At 42.9% G+C, this 20,719-nt stretch overlaps 1 protein-coding gene across 2 annotated transcripts in view; it reads left to right on the forward strand.

The window, feature by feature from the left end:
• The window catches only part of LOC126424827 (cytochrome P450 4g15-like), a 157,690-nt gene that overhangs the window by 11,438 nt on the left and 125,533 nt on the right, over positions 1-20,719 (forward strand). Inside the window, exon 1 of one of the 2 annotated variants that reach the window (XM_050087620.1) lies at positions 8,793-8,848. The exons of the other annotated variant lie outside the window; for it this stretch is intronic. The gene's annotated coding sequence lies outside the window, so the exon portion shown is untranslated. Of the gene's footprint in view, positions 1-8,792; positions 8,849-20,719 lie in introns of those variants that run through there. 2 annotated transcript variants of the gene reach the window in all.

Consider the following 20,719-nt stretch of genomic DNA (forward strand, 5'->3'; position numbering starts at 1 on the left):
TAGGTGAGTTGTGTGTGTGTGTAGATGTGGTGCCGACTCCCAGCAGCGACCTACCAAGGCCTCATTGCTTCCACACCACGACACGTCGCAGATGTTATACACGCCATAGCTGAACAGACCAACTATTAGGTAGGTGGTCATAATGTTCTGGCTGAGCAGTGTATGTTTCTGTTATTAATATGTAACCTTCCCACTTGTCAATAATAACAGGAAACACTTGCCCTGATCGTGATGAAGGACGTTTTATTGATACAAAATAACAATAATTCTATAGATTTTTTATGTTTATTGTTATAAACTATAGTTGCATGAAAAGTTATTACTTTGGTTACGTAAAAGCTCATTGTTATCACTATTATCTAATTTTTATTACTTACTAGTGAAGCCGGCAATGCTTCGCAATTGCTAAATACGTATGGGAATTGGGTATACGTCATAGTCTTCTTCTGTCGCCCAGCCTCTCTCTCTCTCTCTATCCCTCTGGTCTTGCCCACTCCCTTTTTCCTCTTCTCCTCCTCCTTCCTATTTCTGTTTCACCTTCCCCCCACTGCCAGTACTCCTCTTATCCCACACTCTCTCTAACGCATCTCCTCATTCCTCATCTCTCTGTCCATGTTCTCCTTCCCCTTCTCTCTGACTTTATTCATTTTTATTGCAAATATTATGGAAATGGAAGAGGATGTAGATGAAGATGACATGGGAGATATGATACTGCGTGAAGAGTTTGACAGAGCACTGAAAAACCTAAGTCGAAATAAGGCCCCGGGAGTAGACAACATTCCATTAGAAATACTGACAGCCTTGGGAGAGCCAGTGCCGACAAAACTCTACCATCTGGTGAGCAAGATGTATGAAACAGGCGAAATACCCTCAGACTTCAAGAAGAACATAATAATTCCGATCCCAAAGAAAGCAGGTGCTGACAGATGTGAAAATTACCAAACGATCAGTAACGGATGCAAATGCTAACGCGAATTCTTTACAGACGAATGGAAAAACTGGTAGAAGCCAGCCTCGGGGAACATCAGTTTGGATTCCGTAGAAATACTGGAACACGTGAGACAATACTCACCCTACGACTTATGTTAGAAGCTACATTAAGGAAAGGCAATCCTACGTTTGTAGCATTTGTAGACATAGAGAAACTTTTGACAATGTTGACTGGAATACTCTTTCAAATTCTGAAGGTGGCAGGGGTAAAATACATGGAGCGAAAGGCTATTTACAATTTGTACAGAAACCAGATGGCAGTTATAAGAGTCGAGGGGTATGAAAGGGAAGCAGTAGTTGGGAAGGGAGTGAGACAGGGTTGTAGCCTTTCCCCGATGTTATTCAATCTGTCTATTGAGCAAGCAGTGAAGGAATCAAAAGAAAAATTCGGATAGGTATTAAAATCCATGGAAAGAAATAAAAACTTTGAGGTTCGCCGATGACATTGTAATTCTGTCAGAAACAGCAAAGGACTTAGAAGAGCAGTTGAGCAGAATGGATAGTGAAACTTCCTGGCAGATTAAAACTGTGTGCCCGACAGAGACTCGAACGCGGGACCTTTGCCTTCCGCGGGCAAGTGCTCTACCAACTGAGCTACCGAAGCACGACTCACGCCCGGTACTCACAGCTTTACCTCTGCCAGTATCTCGTCTCCTACCTTCCAAACTTTACACAAGCTCTCCTGCGAACCTTGCAGTACTAGCACTTCTGAAAGGAGGATACTGCGGAGACATGGCTTAGCCACAGCCTGGGGGATGTTTCCAGAATGAGATTTTAACTCTGCAGCGGAGTGTGCGCTGATATGAAACTTCCTGGCAGATTAAAACTGTGTGCCCGACCGAGACTCGAACTCGGGACCTTTGCCTTTCGCGGGCAAGTGCTCTGCCATCTGAGCTACCGAAGCACGACTCACGCCCGGTACTCACAGCTTTACTGAGAGCACTGGCAGAGCACTTGCCCGCGAAAGGCAAAGGTCCCGACTTCGAGTCTCGGTCGAGCACACGGTTTTAATCTGCCAGGATGTTTCATATCAGCGCACACTCCGCTGCACAGTGAAAATCTCATTCTAGAATGGATAGTCTTGAAAGGAGGATATAAGATGAACATCAACAAAAGCAAAACGAGGATAATGGAATGTAGACGAATCATGTCGGGTGATGCTGAGGTAATTAAATTAGGAAATGAGACACTTAAAGTAGTAAAGGAGTTTTGCTATTTGGGGAGCAAAATAACTGATGATGGTCGAAGTAGAGAGGATATAAAATGTAGACTGGCAATGGCAAGGAAAGCGTTTCTGAAGAAGAGAAATTTGTTAACATCGAGTATTTATTTAAGTGCCAGGAAGTCGTTTCTGAAAGTATTTGTATGGAGCGTAGCCATGTATGGAATTGAAACATGGACGATAAATAGTTTAGACAGGAAGAGAATAGAAGCTTTAGAAATGTGGTGCTACAGAAGAATGCTGAAGATTAGATGGGTAGATCACATGAAGCATTGAATAGAATTGGGGAGAAGAGGTGTTTGTGGCACAACTTGACTAGAAGAAGGGATCGGTTGATAGGACATGTTCTGAGGCATCAAGGGATCACCAATTTAGTACTGGAGGGCAGCGTGGAGGGTAAAAATTGTAGAGGGAGATCAAGAGATGAATACACTAAGCAGATACAGAAGGATGTAGGTTCCAGTAGGTACTGGGAGATGAAAAAGCTTGCACAGGATAGGGTAGCATGGAGAGCTGCATCAAACCAGTCTCAGGACTGAAGACCGCTACAACAACAACAATTCCAAACGGCACATTGATTAGGAAAAGAAGTCAAAGTGTGTGGGTAAATCGATTGGGGTCGCTAGTGCACGAGTTAGTACCTTGCCAGCTGCTGAATCTGTGAGGGTAATTGCCTTAATGACAGTATTTCGCGTTGTTTTAATCTACGAAGTGGATCATAAATTTAGCCATAAACACTTTCTCCTGTTTTATGTAAAAAATTGACTGCGAAAAGGAAAACAAAACCGCACATTTCTCACAGCTTAACGTGTTCTTTCTCGCAGACGATTCAACAGTTTGTATTTAGTATTGTATGACACCATTGTCTATATCTACAATGGTTGAAGCTGTACCTTGTCTGCCGATAGTTAGTCGAGAAGGGATTCACCCAACCGAATCTTTCCTTCAAATCGTGTAAACTGAAACAAAATAATTTCTGTAACATTATGAATTTATTGAAATGGAATCAATCTGAAATCAAAGTTCCGGAGTCGTAACGGATCGCGCTTCAGATATTTGTATTCCATTTGCCTCCAAGCGCTGTCTACGCTCTTCGTCAGTCTTGTTGACTCGGCAACCATGTAGCTGGCTTGCGCTGCGCGTACACCTTCCGATATTCCGACGTCTCACTGGCGGCATTTTTTCCACAGAAATAAACCATGAACTGAAGTCAATTCAGTGTTCGCAACACCACATTACCACGAAGCTCCATCAGTTCAATCTCTTTTTTTTTTTTTTTTTTTTGGTCATGAGTCTACTGGCTGGTTTGATGCGGCCCGCCATGAATTCCTTTCCTGTGCAAACCTCTTCATCTCAGAGTAGCACTTGCAACCTACGTCCTCAATTATTTGCTTGACGTATTCCAATCTCTGTCTTCCTCTACAGTTTTTGCCCTCTACAGCTGCCTCTAGTACCATGGAAGTCATTCCCTCATGTCTTAGCAGATGTCCTGTCATCCTGTCCCTTCTCCTTATCAGTGTTTTCCACATATTCCTTTCCTCTCCGATTCTGCATAGAACCTCCTCACTCCTTACCTTAACAGTCCACCTAATTTTCAACATTCGTCTATAGCACCACATCTCAAATGCTTCAATTCTCTTCTCTTCCGGTTTTCCCACAGTCCACGTTTCACTACCATACAATGCTGTACTCCAGACGTAGAAATTTCTTCCTCAAATTAAGGCCGGTATTTGATATTTTTGCCATAGCGAGTCTGCTTTTGATGCCCTCCTTGCTCCGTCCGTCATTGGTTATTTTACTGCATAGGTAGCAGAATTCCTTAACTTCATTGACCTCGTGACCATCAATCCTGATGTTAAATTTCTCGCTGTTCTCATTTCTATTACTTCTCATTACCTTCGTCTTTCTCCGATTTACTCTCAAACCATACCCTATACTCATTAGACTGTTCATTCCATTCAGCAGATCATTTAATTCTTCTTCACTTTCACTCAGGAAAGCAATGTCATCAGCGAATCGTATCATTGATATCCTTTCAGCTTGTATTTTAATTCCACTCCTGAACCTTTCTTTTATTTCCATCATTGCTTCCTCGATGTACAGATTGAAGAGTAGGGGCGAGAGGCTACAGTCTTGTCTTACACCCTTCTTAATACGAGCACTTCGTTCTTGATCGTCCACTCTTATTATTCCCTCTTGGTTGTTGTACATATTGTATATGAACCGTCTCTCCCTATAGCTTACCCCTACTTTTTTCAGAATCTCGAACAGCTTGCACCATTTTATATTGTCGAACGCTTTTTCCAGGTCGACAAATCCTATGAAAGTGTCTTGATTTTTCTTTAGCCTTGCTTCCATTATTAGCTGTAACGTCAGAACTGCCTCTCTCGTCCCTTTACTTTTCCTAAAGCCAAACTGATCGTCACCTAGCGCATTCTCAATTTTCTTTTCCATTCTTCTGTATATTATTCTTGTAAGCAGCTTCGATGCATGAGCTGTTAAGCTGATTGTGCGATAATTCTCGCACTTGTCAGCTCTTGCCGTCTTCGGAATTGTGTGGATGATGCTTTTCCGAAAGTCAGATGTTATATCGCCAGACTCATATACTATACACACCAACGTGAATAGTCGCTTTGTTGCCACTTCCCCCAATGATTTTAGAAATTCTGATGAAATGTTATCTATCCCTCCTGCCTTATTTGACCGTAAGTCCTCCAAAGCTCTTTTAAATTCCGATTCTAATACTGGATCCCCTATCTCTTCTAAATCGACTCCTGTTTCTTCTTCTATCACATCAGACAAATCTTCACCCTCATAGAGGCTTTCAATGTATTCTTTCCACCTATCTGCTCTCTCCTCTGCATTTAACAGTGGAATTACCGTTGCACTCTTAATGTTACCACCGCTGCTTTTAATGTCACCAAAGGTTGTTTTGACTTTCCTGTATGCTGAGTCTGTCCTTCCGACAATCATATCTTTTCCGTATCCCACTTCTTTGCGTATTGATTCTTCCTGACTAATGTCTTGAACTTCAGCCTACTCTTCATCACTACTATAATGTGATCTGAGTCTATATCCACTCCTGGGTACGCCTTACAATCCAGTATCTGATTTCGGAATCTCTGTCTGACCATGATGTAATCTAATTGAAATCTTCCCGTATCTCCCGGCCTTTTCCAAGTATACCTCCTCCTCCTGTGATTCTTGAACAGGGTATTCACTATTACTAGCTGAAACTTGCTACAGAACTAAATTACTCTTTCTCCTCTTTCATTCCTTGTCCCAAGCCCATATTCTCCTGTAACCTTTCCTTCTACTCCTTCCCCTGCAACTGCATTCCAGTCGCCCATGACTATTAGGTTTTCGTCCCTCTTTACATATTGCATTACCCTTTCAATATCCTCATACACTTTCTCTATCTGTTCATCTTCAGCTTGCGACGTCGGCATGTATACCTGAACTATCGTTGTCGGTGTTGGTCTGCTGTCGATTCTGATTAGAACAACCCGGTCACTGAACTGTTCACAGTAACACACCCTTCCTATTCATAACGAATCCGACACCTGTTATACCATTTTCTGCTGCTGTTGATATTACCCGATACTCATCTGACCAGAAATCCTTGTCTTACTTCCACTTCACTTCACTGACCACTACTATATCTAGATTCAGCTTTTGCATTTTCCTTTCCAGATTTTCTAGTTTCCCTACCACGTTCAAGCTTCTGACATTCCACGCCCCGACTCGTAGAAAGTTATCCTTTCGTAGATTATTCAATCTTTTTCTCATGGTAACCTCCCCCTTGGCAGTCCCCTCCCGGAGATCCGAATGGGGGACTATTCCGGAATCTTTTGCCAATGGAGAGATCATCATGACACTTCTTCAATTACAGGTCACATGTCCTGTGGATACACGTTACGTATTCAATCTTTAAAACACACCAAAGATATCACCACCGATAGTGCACTGCAATATCGCTTTCACTCGTATTGTTTGTGGCAAACTATCAATATTCAGTTGTTATTGTCATGAAACTTGTGACACCAGAACTGTCAAACAGACAGTCATACTTCTATAACTAAGGTTTTCATATAAAAATAACCTCCAAATTTCCGATTTTGCCGGTGGATTTTGCAAAAATTTTCTTTCATACAAATCTTGTCACGACAATTACAACACAACATAAACAACGACAACAACAATAACAACAAACACAGCCAGATCGGTCGAGCCGTTTGATACGTGGTACTTACTGCAATTAAGGATAACGTTGGAGGGTGGACCCACCAGTATAACTTTCTTTTCACACAACCTGTTTATTTAACAATACAGGGTGGTCTATTGATCATGACCGGGCCAAATATCTCACGAAATAAGCGTAAAACGAAAAAACTACAAAGAACGAAAGTTGTCTAGCTTGAAGGGGGAAAATAGGAAGCCCCAATTTTTATTACTTATTCGCGTAGTACGTAAATAAATATAAACTGTTTATGTGATCACTCTAAGCTTGTTGATACCAGTGCCTACCAATTTTAATTGTATAATACAGCACTGAGGATGGTCACTAAGTTACCGAAAATCGATTTTGCGGATAATAAAACAAAACAAAAAAAAAAAAAAAAAAATACGACCAATGCTGTTTCTCCTTCCAAATATGTTCTGGCTTTATTTACGGCCAAGAGCTGATTAATTAGAACATTAATTATCGGGAGCAAACGAGAAAGGAAAGGCCATATAATAGCGGGACAAACCACAAACGACCACTAGTGTCTTAGTATAATACCACTGCCTATATCTACGACCAAAGAGCCGATCGAGTGAAATTCTGAGGGTCCGGTACCGATAAGAAAATAATAAGGAGAATAGTGAAACAAATCACCACGATGATTACAGAAAGTTGCTCCCCTTTATAGCAAGCAGTTCCATGGATCCACGGTACGTCGCAGCAGTTACTGAGTGGTGCCGATGAAAGCCAGGTAGAAGGGGCAGCCAGAGCACGAGCGGTCGTCCGGCACGAATGTTGCCAACCACCCGACGGGATGTCGGCCTGCTGCTTGTAGTCGACGCTGACCCCGGTCAAGTACCCCGGTATCTTCGCTCTGCGCAGGCCCTCCTTGCGCAGCACGTAGCTTCGGCCGCTCGGACGTCGTGACCACCTCTTGTCGCGACGCTACCACCAATCCCCAAACTTCGTGCATCCCTCTCGGGCCAGCGAACGTCGTATATATGTAGGCAAGCAAAGACTCTCTGACTCTCCCCCTTCCATCCTGTTTTCTCCCCGCCTACCCTGTCTCTACCTCCCTTCTCTCCCCCGAGTCCTTTGCTCTCCCCCCCCCACTGCCTTTCCCACTCCTTCTGGCGTCCTTCCAGCCCCCCTTTTTTCTATGTCCCCTCCCTCCAACCCCTTTTTTTCCCTTTCCTCTCCTCCCCGCTTTTACCCCTTCATCGGTCCGGATGTCCCCTCACCCCCCCCCCCCCCCCAAAGAAAAAACTGGCGCCGTGTCGCCTCTACAGTGCTGGTTGAAGTGAGTGTCCAGTGTTGTGTCTCATGTCAGTGTTGCCAACAGCCACCACACTGTCGCTAGTTGTGTTTTTATTTCATACGAAAAGACAGCAGACTGTCGCCGTGTTTTTTAATTGTGCATGGCTCCTCCCTGTGTGTCTTCACACGATCGTGAACGCCGTGTTTTTGTATTTTACATTCCGCCACTTTCTGCTATTTTACTGTTTTTAACAAAGTCACCGTTTTGTCGCATTTTTTATATATACCTTTGTTCTCTCACAATTGTTTGTTTAACTTTACTCTCGTCTGTACAGCAGCGTATTACGCAGCTGTCAGCCTGTTCTCCCCTGGTGGGGGGGAGGGGGTGGGAATCGAAAATCAATAAAGGAAAAAAAAAAGACTTTCTGAGGACACAATCCACAGATACCGACTCTTCCTCATAGATATTGTCAATGGGACCGCAAGAGGGATAGTCGATACTACACCTGGGCCAGTGGCGCCAGACAGAACACTACTAACTCAATGGTGCCACGGCTCACCGTTCCCAAGTGAAGTTCCTTCCTACATCGGAACTTGATTTTTAGTTATGTAAACAAAATACAATTTATATTTTGTAAGCATACAAAATACACAATCATTATGTGCAAAACAAACAAACAACAAAAGAAGACATGGACTCCAAGTTCCTCTCTCACACATTGATTTTTGTTTCTTCCCATAGCAGTACAACCGTTAATCCTGCTATTAACTGCCTCATTTATGTGCTGCACCAAAACTACCGAACCGCACAGCGGAACTGTATACATGCGTATTACACAAGTGGATGGATTATTTTCTAGAAACTGGTCGAGAATTTTTGACCACCCTCTAATACGGCAAAGCAACAGCGACTGTGGATTCGACTGAGGTTCAGGCGATCTTGTGACGCAACAATGTTATCCGCAGGGCATCCTAACTGGACACCTCAGGCAGGCACATGGGCGAAAGCAGGCCGTGTCCGCGTCTGCTGGAAAAACTTGCCAGACGAGTTTGTCGAGTCTGCCGCGTCCGTGCGTTCCAAACCACTTTCATGTGAATCGCAGAGGGTACTTCGCACTTGTCTTGTGACAGCCAGAGCGAGAGCACCAGCAGCAGTGAGTACTGTTTGCATAAAGCGTTTATTTTGCATTTTGTTTACGACCTTCCACTAAGGAAGGGATTCTATTTGTGTTTATCTGCTCTGCATAGTAACTAACAGTTCTTGATAAAACTTTACGTAGTTTTCGTGTTAGATTTCTTAGTGTTCTCTTGATCGTTTAGAACAGAAAGCGCCCTAAAACCGTCTTTTGTTTGTTTCGCGGCCGTTAGCCACTAGTCACTTGAATCAGCAGTTGTCTTGTGACAGCCAGAGCGAGAGCACCAGCAGCAGCGAGTACTGTTTGTATAAAGCGTTTATTTTGCATTTTGTTTACGACCTTCCACTAAGGAAGGGATTCTCTTTGTGTTTATCTGCTCTGCATAGTAACTAACAGTTCTTGATAAAACTTTACGTAGTTTTCGTGTTAGATTTCTTAGTGTTTTCTTGATCGTTTAGAACAGAAAGCGCCCTAAAACCGTCTTTTGTTTGTTTCGCGGCCGTTAGCCACTAGTCACTTGAATCAGCAGTTGTCTTGTGACAGCCAGAGCGAGAGCACCAGCAGCAGCGAGTACTGTTTGTATAAAGCGTTTTTGTACTTATTTGCTGCGCTTAGTTTTTAAATAGTTTTTCTGGGAAAACCTAGCGTAGTTTTCGCGTCTCGTATTTCAGTGAGTGTTTCTTGATTATCAGAGTAGCTCATCAGAAGATTATCTTGGGAATTTGTCACCGTATAGAGTAGGGTAAACATAGTCATGTGTAGGGACTGTGGTTGTTGTGAGCGGACGCAAGGAGAATTGGCCACTCTTCGGGGGCAGGTGGAGGCTTTGTCTGTTAGGCTCATCGAGCTCGAGGCGCAGGCGTCGGCTCGTAGTGGCGTTGGGGCAACTGTGGTGAGACCTATGCCTACTTCGGTGGCCTTGGAATCACATGGAACCCCTGGTGTCGCTGCGTCTTCCGGCAGTGAGCATCTTACCGGTCAGCCATCACTCCAGGGTGAATGGCGGACAGTGGTGGGCTCGCGCGTGCCTGGCCGAAAGGCGAAGGTGGGATCTGGCCGCGGAGCAGCTGCCTTACCCCTTTCCAACAGGTACGGGGTGCTTCCTAGTGGTGATGACATCGTTTCCGAGCCACCACAAGATGCCTCTCCTGTTGGGCCAGTGACCGATTCTCCGGCAAGGTCCCGACAGTCACAGAGGGCGGGCCTATTAGTTATAGGGAGCTCCAACGTTAGGCGGGTTATGGAGCCCCTCAGGAAAATAGCGGGTAGGTCGGGGAAGAATGCCAGTGTGCACTCGGTGTGCTTGCCGGGGGGTCTCGTCCGTAATGTGGAGGAGGCCCTTCCGGCAGCTATTGAACGCACTGGGTGTGACCGGCTGCAGATAGTAGCACATGTCGGAACGAATGACGCCTGCCGCTTGGGTTCTGAGGCCATCCTTGGTTCCTTCCGGCGGCTGGCTGATTTGGTGAAGACAACCAGCATCGCACGCGGAGTGCAAGCTGAGCTTAATATCTGCAGCATAGTGCCCAGAGTCGATCGCGGTCCTCTGGTTTGGAGCCGTGTGGAGGGTCTAAACCAGAGGCTCAGACGACTCTGCGACTATAATGGTTGCAAATTCATCGACCTCCGTTATTGGGTGGAGAACTGTAGGGCCCCCCTAGACAGGTTAGGCGTGCACTACACACCGGAAGCAGCTACTAGGGTAGCAGAGTACGTGTGGCGTGCACACGGGGGTTTTTTAGGTTAGAGGGACCCCCCCTTGGGCGAAACGATAAAATACCTGACGGCTTACCAGAGAGGACATTATCATCGTTGATAAAGAACGTCCGTCCTCAGAGACCAAAAACAGGAAAAGTTAACGTAATATTGGTAAACTGCAGGAGTATCCAGGGCAAGGTTCCTGAATTAGTATCTCTTATTGAAGGAAATAGTGCGCATATAGTATTAGGAACGGAAAGTTGGTTAAAACCGGAAGTGAACAGTAACGAAATCCTAGACACAGAATGGAATATATACCGCAAGGATAGGATAAACGCCAATGGTGGAGGAGTATTTATAGCAGTAAAGAATTCAATAATATCCAGTGAAGTTATTAGCGAATGCGAATGTGAAATAATCTGGGTTAAGTTAAGTATCAAAGGTGGGTCAGATATGATAGTCGGATGCTTCTATAGACCACCTGCATCAGCAACCGTAGTAGTTGAGCGCCTCAGAGAGAACCTGCAGAACGTCGTGAAGAAGTTTCGTGATCATACTATTGTAATAGGGGGAGACTTCAATCTACCAGGTATAGAATGGGATAGTCACACAATCAGAACTGGAGCCAGGGACAGAGACTCTTGTGACATTATCCTGACTGCCTTGTCCGAGAATTACTTCGAGCAGATAGTTAGAGAACCAACTCGTGAAGCTAACGTTTTAGACCTCATAGCAACAAATAGACCGGAACTTTTCGACTCCGTGAATGTAGAAGAGGGTATCAGTGATCATAAGTCAGTGGTTGCATCAATGACTACAAGTGTAATAAGAAATGCCAAGAAAGGAAGGAAAACATATTTGCTTAACAAGAGTGATAGGGCACAAATCGCAGAATATCTGAGTGACCACCATCAAACGTTCATTTCTGAGGAAGAGGATGTGGAACAAAAATGGAAAAAATTCAGAAACATCGTCCAGTACGCCTTAGATAAGTTCGTACCGACTAAGGTCCAAAGCGAGGGGAAAGATCCACCGTGGTATAACAATCATGTACGAAAGGTATTACGGAAACAAAGAAAGCTTCATCATAGGTTTAAGAGTAGTCGAATCATAGCTGATAAGGAAAAGCTGAACGAAGCGAAAAAGAGCGTAAAGAGAGCAATGAGAGAAGCATTCAACGAATTCGAACATAAAACATTGGCAAACAATCTAAACAAGAACCCTAAAAAGTTTTGGTCATATGTAAAATCGGTAAGCGGATCTAAATCCCCTATTCAGTCACTCGTTGACCACGATGGCACCGAAACAGAGGACGACCGAAGAAAGGCAGAAATACTGAATTCAGTGTTCCGAAACTGTTTCACTGCGGAAAATCGTAACACGATCCCTGACTTCAGCCGTCGCACGGACGCCAAAATGGAAAATATTGAAATAAACGATATCGGAATTGAAAAACAACTGCTATCACTTAGTAGCGGAAAAGCATCCGGACCAGACGAGATACCCTTAAGATTCTACAGTGATTATGCTAAAGAACTTGCCCCCTTTCTATCAGCAATTTATCGTAGATCGCTGGAAGAACGTAAAGTACCTAGCGACTGGAAGAAAGCGCAGGTCGTTCCCATGTTCAAGAAGGGTCATAAATCAGATGCGAATAATTATAGGCCTATTTCGGTTACGTCAATCTGTTGTAGAATAATGGAACATGTTTTGTGTTCTCGTATTATGACGTTCTTAGATAATACAAATCTCCTTCATCATAACCAACATGGATTCCGCAAACAGAGATCATGTGAAACTCAGCTCGCCCTATTTGCCCAAGAAATTCACAGTGCCGTAGACACTGGCGAGCAGATTGATGCCGTATTCCTGGACTTCAGGAAGGCATTTGATACGGTTCCGCACTTACGTTTAGTGAAAAAAATACGAGCTTACGGAATATCGGACCAGGTTTGTGATTGGATTCAGGATTTCCTAGAAGAAAGAACACAACATGTCATTCTTAACGGTTCAAAATCTGCAGATGTAGAGGTAATTTCGGGAGTACCGCAGGGAAGCGTGATAGGACCTTCATTGTTTACAATATACATAAATGACTTAGTTGACAACATCGGTAGCTCCGTGAGGCTATTTGCAGATGACACGGTTGTCTACAAGAAAGTAGCAACATCAGAAGACTCGTACGTACTCCAGGAGGACCTGCAGAGGATTAATGCATGGTGCGACAGCTGGCAGCTTTCCCTAAACGTAGATAAATGTAATATAATGCGCATACATAGGGGCAGAAATCCATTCCAGTACGATTATGCCATAGGTGGTAAATCATTGGAAGCGGTAACGACCGTAAAATACTTAGGAGTTACTATCCGGAGCGATCTGAAGTGGAATGATCACATAAAACAAATAGTGGGAAAAGCAGGCGCCAGGTTGAGATTCATAGGAAGAATTCTAAGAAAATGTGACTCATCGACGAAAGAAGTAGCTTACAAAACGCTTGTTCGTCCGATTCTTGAGTATTGCTCATCAGTATGGGACCCTTACCAGGTTGGATTAATAGAAGAGATAGACATGATCCAGCGAAAAGCAGCGCGATTCGTCATGGGGACATTTAGTCAGCGCGAGAGCGTTATGGAGATGCTGAACAAGCTCCAGTGGCGGACACTTCAAGAAAGGCGTTACGCAATACGGAGAGGTTTATTATCGAAATTACGAGAGAGCACATTCCGGGAAGAGATGGGCAACATATTACTACCGCCCACATATATCTCGCGTAATGATCACAACGAAAAGATCCGAGAAATTAGAGCAAATACGGAAACTTACAAGCAGTCGTTCTTCCCACGCACAATTCGTGAATGGAACAGGGAAGGGGGGATCAGATAGTGGTACAATAAGTACCCTCCGCCACACACCGTAAGGTGGCTCGCGGAGTATAGATGTAGATGTAGATGTAGATGTACCACGTATTTACCTCCTGCTTTTGCGTACGGAGCGCGAAAAGGATGACAACTGTCACCTGCTTTCGGTGTAGTCAGTCGGAAACTTGCCTTCGCAGTCCGTGGAGGAAGGATTTGTTTGGCGTTGTATTACACTCTTACGGCGTATTCCTCGCTTGGTATTGGTTCAAATGGCTCTGAGCACTATGGGACTTAACATCTGAGGTCATCAGTCCGCTAGAACTTAGAACTACTTAAACCTAACTAACCTAAGGACATCACACACATCCATGCCCGAGGCAGGATTCGAACCTGCGACCGCAGCGGTCGCTCGGCTCCAGACTGTAGCGCCTAGAACCGCTCGGCCACTCCGGCCGGCAGTATTGGTTCTTGCAACATTTTGAGTCCGCTTCCGCGGCATAGTTTGTCTCTTCTCTTACACGGTACATAAATATACAGAAACATAACTAAATAGTATTACGCACATATATTAATCTAATAAATAAAAAGTTCATGCCGCCATAAAGGCGGAGGCAGGACACAGCACCCCTACATTAACATCCGCTAACAGCTGATCAGACACTTTTTAAGCAGACAGTGTAATTACTAGAAATATCTACAAACAGGGATACGTTGTGCCATATCTGCATAAATCAACCCACAGAATTTTAGAATTGGAGTAAGAATTAAAATCCATGGAGAAGAAATAAAAACTTAGAGGTTTGCGGACGACATTGAAATTCTGTCAGAGACAACAAAGGACCCGGAAGAGCAGCTGAACGGAATGGACAGTGTCTTGAAATGAGAATACAAGATGAACATCCACAAAAGCAGACGAGGATAATGCAATGTAGTCGACTTAACTCGGGTGATGCTGAGCGAATAAGATTAGGAAATGAGACACTTAAAGTAGTGGATGAGTTTTACTCTTTGGGGAGCAAAATAACTGATGATGATCAGAGACGATATAAAATGTAGACTGGCAATGGCAAGGAAAGAGTTTCTGAAGAAGAGAAATTTAGTAACATCGAGTATAGGTTTAGGTGTCATGAAGTCTTTTCTGAAAGTATTTGTATGGAATGTAGCCATGTATGGAAGTGAAACATGAACGATAAGTAGTTTGGACAAGAAGAGAATAGAAGATTTCGAAATGCAGAGCTACAGAAGAATGCTGAAGATTAGATGGGTAGAACACATAACTAATGAGGAGGTACAAAATAGAATTGGGGAGAAGAAGAATTTGTGGCACGACTTGACTAGAAGAAGGGATCGGTTGATAGGACACATTCTGAGGCATCAAGAGATCATCAGTTTAGTATTGGAGCGAAGCGCGGAGGGTAAAAATCGTAGAGGGAGACCAAGGTATGAATACACTAAACAGATTCAGAGGGATGTGGATTGCAGTAGTTACTCAGAGATGAAGAAGGTAGCACAGGATAGACTAGCATGGAAAGCTACATCAAACCAGTCTCTGGACTGAAGGTCGCAACAACAACAGAATTTCAGACCCTCATTCCTTGCAGTTCGTGTGAAACAGGTACCTAAGTGCTGAAAAACTGTCATTTACAAGATGGCACTGAAAGATTTCTTTGTACTTTGCTCGCATGTGTGCTGCCCTGTCTCCTACTAACCACAACATCCGCAGGCCAGATCCTCTCCATAATCTTCTTCCACTCTTGTTTTGCTTCTCTTCAACCTGTCTGACAGTTTTCTTCAGCTAAGGAAGCATCTGATTTCTCAGTCCTGCGCGAGCCAATTTGTTAAATGGTATGAATTGCAAAAAACTGCGATAAGCGGTCGAGCCTTCTTAAGTACTACGTCTGTTGTCTCCATTATACAACGTAGTTACGTTGATGTCCTTTATATCACAGGATGATGTTGTTGGGCACCTAAGCCAGACCAGCTTATTGAATCTTTGATTACTGTGTCGCGAATCGTAAATAGTAGGCATAAAATCGTACTGAATGCTTTCAACGAAAATTATTTTGAACTATTGCACTCGGAATGTAAATGGTTGCGAAAACATACTTCACCTCTCAGCGACAAAGAATCTTGTGCAAATAGGGATCACCATGACTGATGCAGGGATCAGTGACCACACGATCGTTGTAGCAAGACTGAATACAGTAACATCCAAATCCACCGAAAACAAAGCCAATGATATATATATATATATTTGAAAAAGCGGACAAAAATTCTCTCGATACCTTCCTAAGAGACAGTCTGCACTCCTTCCAGTCTATGTAAGTGTACACCAGATATCGCTTAGAATTCAGAGAAATAGTATCGACGGCAATCGAGCGATATATACCAAAGACATTAATAAAAGATGGTACTGATGCCCCATGACACACAAAACAGGTCAGAACACTGTTGCAGAAGCAACGAAAAATACATGCCAATTGAATAGAACGCAAAATCTCTCAGACTGACGATGTTTTATGCTGAAGCTCGAACCTTAGTGCGGTCTTCAATACGAGATGCACTTAAAAGTTTCCGCAAAGAAATTCTGTCTCGAAATCTGAAAAAGATTCTGGTCGTACGTAAAGCGCACCAGCGGCAAGACACAATCAATACCTTCGCTGCGCTATAAGAATAGTGATGCTACGGATGACAGTACCCCTAAAACAGTTTTTCTAAACACGCATTGCCGACATTTCTTCGCCGAAGAAGGTGAAATAAATATTACAAAATTCCATTGAAGAACAACTGCCAACATGAGTAACTTCGCGCAAGATATCCTTGATGTAGGATATCACTTAACAAAGGCAAGGTCTTCGCGTCGATTTCCATTAGAGTTCTGGAACGTACAATGTCTTCGGACACTACGAATTACTCAAAGATAACGGTCTATCGACACATAGTGAGCTCGGATTCTGAAAACATTCTTGTCAAACACAAATAGCTCTTTATTTTCACGAAGTAATGAACGACCGCGACGGTCGCAGGTTCGAATCCTGCTTCGGGCATGGATGTGTGTGATGTCCTTAGGTTAGTTAGGTTTAAGTAGTTCTAAGTTCTAGGGGACTTATGACCACAGCAGTTGAGTCCCATAGTGCTCAGAGCCATTTGAACCACGAAGTAATGAGTGCTATCGGTAGGGGATCTCAAATTGCTTCCATATTTTTACATATCGAGAAGGCTTCCCCCCTCACAAACGACTTGTAATCAAATTTGTGCCTATACAGCATCGTCTCATTTGTGGCAATGGAACTTCCGTTTCGTGTCACAAAGGTTACAGTCCGTAATAGTTTACAGAAAGTCACCGAGGAAAACGAAACTAATATCTGGTGTCCCGGCGAAGTGTTACAGCAGAGCCCTCTGCTGTTCCTTATCGATACAAACAATTTAGGAGACAGTCTGAGAAGCCGCCTAAGGTTATTTGCTGATGATGTTGTCGTTTATTGTACAATCAAGTCATGAGAAGATCAAGACCAATTGCAAAACGATTTAGATAAGATATTTGCGTGGTGCGGAAATTGGCAACTCACCGTAATTAATAAACAGTGTGATGTCATCCACATGAGAGCTACTACAAGGAATCCGCTAAGTTTCGGTTACACGATAAATCTCACTAATCTACAGAATGTGAATTTTTGCTAAACGATTTAAAGTAAATGACTCAGAATGGAACTATGGCATACATAATGTTGTGGAGTAAGAGAAGCGTTGTGGCAGAACACTTAGAAGATGGGGAGAGACTGACTATGCTACGCTTGTCCGTACTATCTGGAGTATTGCTGTGAGGGTCTGGCATTATTACCAGATAGAACTGACGTAGGGCATAAAAAAAGTCCAAAGAAGGAAGCACGTTTTGTTTTACCACGAAACACCTTTCTTGTATTTGTAAATAATACACTTCAGCTATCATTCATCCTTAGGAATTTTTATTGGCAGATCTATATTTAAGCTAGAAACTAGCCATTATCAATGCACTATCATTTTTGATCAATGCATGTAATGCCTGTAGGACGGACTTCATCCACTGTTCATTGAATACTTTCTTGTATTTCCGTCGTTGCTTCTTCGATGTGTAGCCTGAACAGTAGGAGGCTAGGAATACATCCCACTCTTACACCGTTTTCAACCCGAGCATTTTGTTTTTGATCGTCCACTCCTATTTTTCCTACTTGGTTCCTGTGCATACTTTATATTACCCGTCTTTCTCTATAGCGTACACATATTTTCCTAGGATTTAAGAACATCTTCTACAAATTTAACACGATGAATGCTTTTTTTAGGTAGGTAAATACTATGAAGATTCCCTGTTTTTTCCTCACTTTTGTTTCCATCGGCGAGCCCAACGTTACAACTGCTTCTGCGGTGCCTTCGTCTTTCCTAAAACCAAACTGATAGTCACCTAACAAACCATCATCATTCTTTTCCGTTCTGATATGTATTATTCTTGTGAGCAACTTGGATGCATAATCTGTTCAGCTGACTATACCATAGTTCTCACATCTATCTGCTCTTGCTGTCTTCGGGATTGTGTGGATGTCATTTCTCGGAAAGTCTGGTGATGTGTCTGAAAACTTACAGGTTCTTTTTACGGATGAGTATTATGTAAGAGTTTCCGTAGTAACATTAAATAAATTTGTTCGTTTCTACAGTAATCATGTAAATAGTTGTCGGTAGTTCCAAAATGCGAAAAGTATTAGACAGAAAATCCAGCGCTTGCGGGTCGCATACGATTCGTGTAGAATTTTTTCTCCTTTTCCCTGGCGTTTGTTGCACATTTCTCTGGTGTTCTCGCACTCGCAATATAAAATCGTGACGAATAGCGCAGGCCTTATTTGTAAATTCTGTATCTCTCCCACTAATCAACTTGCGAGAGCATTCTGACTGGTTGAAAACACTCAAGAAACAGTCGAAGGAGAAGTTTCTGAGCGACTCGCTTTCTGGCTGAATTACGAGTACTCTCTGGCAATATTGAGGACACTCTTGGATGCGTAACAAGACGCCTGTCGTGTGAAATAATTCTCGATCACCATGTAATCATTTAAAAGCTGTAGCTTTTGCAGTATCAAATATCTACATCTACATCTACGTGATTACTCTGCTATTCACAATTAAGTGCCTGGCAGAGGGTTCAGTGAACCACCTTCAAACTCTCTACAGTTCCCCTCTCGAACGGCGCGTGGGGAGAACGAGCACTTACATTTTTCGGTGCGAGCCCTGATTTCTCTTATTTTATCTTGCTTATGTAGGTGGGTGATAACAGAATGTTTTCCCAATCGCAGGAGGAAACTGGTTATTGAAATTTCATGAGAAGGTCCCGTCGCAACGAATGATTGCCACTCCAATTCACGTATCATGTCTGTGGCACTATCTCCCCTATTTCGCGATAATAGGAAACGAGTTGCCCTTCTTTCAACTTTTTCGATGTCATCCGTTAGTCCCACCTGATGCGGATCCCACACCGCACAGCAATACTCCAAAGGCGGACGAGTGTGGTGTAAGCAGTCTCTTTAGTAGACCTTCACGCTTTTACAAGTTGTCCTACAAAGCTATTTTCATCCCAATTCCGTACAGTACTCCTCTTCAGTTATTCGATCTACCCATCTAATCCTCAGCAATCTTCTGTAGCACCACATTTTAAAAGTTTTTAATCTACATTTGCCTCAACCGTTTTTCGTCAAGTTTCTCTTCCGTTCATGGCTACACTCCAGATAAATTCCTCCAGAAGTGTCTTCCTAATACTAACATTTATGTTCAATATTAGTTAATTTATCTTCTTTAGACACGGTTATCTTACTATTACTGGTTTGCAATTTGTATCCTCTGAACTTCGGCCACTGCCAGTTTTTTCCTGCTGGGATATGCAAACTTGTCCGCTACTTGTAGTGTCTTATTTCCTAATCTGATTCCGTCGGCGTCGCGTGATTTATTTCGATTACTCTCATTACCCTCGTATGTGTTGATATTGATCTGGTGGACTCGTTTTAATACACCATTCGTTCCAAGTTCTTTGCTGTCTTTAACAGAAATACAAAATCTCAAACTTTTTATTTCTTCTCTTTGAACTTTTGCTCCCGTTTGCAAATTTCGCCTTATAATGGAGAGATCGAATAACATCTGTGATTGGTGAAACCCCTGTCTCATCTTCGTCGACTACCGCTTCCCTTTCACATTTTCAACTCTCGTGACCGCAATTTGGTTTCTGCACAAGCTAAAAACACCTTAGTTCCCTGTGTTTTTCCCCGTCACCTTCGGAATTTTAATGGGCATAATTCGTAGTCATACTTCAATCAGTATTGTCAAACAGACTTTTTCTAAAACTACAAATGCTATAGATGATTCTTCGTCTTCTGAGATAAATAGTAGAGTCGGTATTACCTCTCATGATCCATCATTTTTCTAGAAACCAGACTGGTTTTCACCGAAATCGTCTGTTACCAGTTCTTCCAGTCGTCTGTAAATAATTTAGGTCAGTATTTTGCAGTTATGACATATTAAACTGAAGATTTGTCACTCGACGTCTTTGAAATTGAATTTATTACATTCTTCTTCAACTGTGAGGACATTTTTGTGAATTTAAGAGTTCAGAGGAACTACATAGCTTTGTAATTTCGACACCATTTTTCGCAACATTTGATATTTAGCGATATTTATTAAACACCACATGCATTGTATTCGAAACGATCCCAGCATACTGTCTCTTTGGTTTTCTCTGTGTGACTGATTCCCTGTTTCATGGGTGTTTTACCGAATTGTTGTTTCCATTTTCTGAACAATATTTCGACGAACGACGCATCCACTTTCTGCAGGTTCTGTGAGTTTTGCTGTACGTATCCTCACTGCCTGGATCGCAGTCAAACTTCCAACTATTATCGCTTTCGCTCCACTGTTTATAGCACAGTTCGACTTCCGAAGCCCACTACGCCCTAGAAGCCTTTCTTTTTCTTTTTTGTCAGATCACGCGCTGATAATCCGTGAAATACACAGTCTCTCAACGTCTCACAACTATTGTGAATGGGATGGTCGGCGAGATTCTAATAAATTGAATGCCGAATCCACTACTGTGATGGAAACCACGGTCTTGGACAGCGTCGTTAAGAATTCTATCGACATAAAATTTTTTCTCATTTTAAGAGTGGTGAAGGGCAACCCCATTTTAATTGTTAAAAACCATTCAAAAGCCAAGATCGCATAAAATATTTCTTTATCGAAGACAATTGGTTTCAACAGTTTTTACTGTCATCTTCAGCTCTTAAACATCTTTTGGTGGTAAAATATGACCATTTTACCCGTAACC

Source organism: Schistocerca serialis, chromosome 10 (assembly GCF_023864345.2).
Source record: "Schistocerca serialis cubense isolate TAMUIC-IGC-003099 chromosome 10, iqSchSeri2.2, whole genome shotgun sequence".
Taxonomy (NCBI): Eukaryota; Metazoa; Arthropoda; class Insecta; order Orthoptera; family Acrididae; genus Schistocerca; species Schistocerca serialis.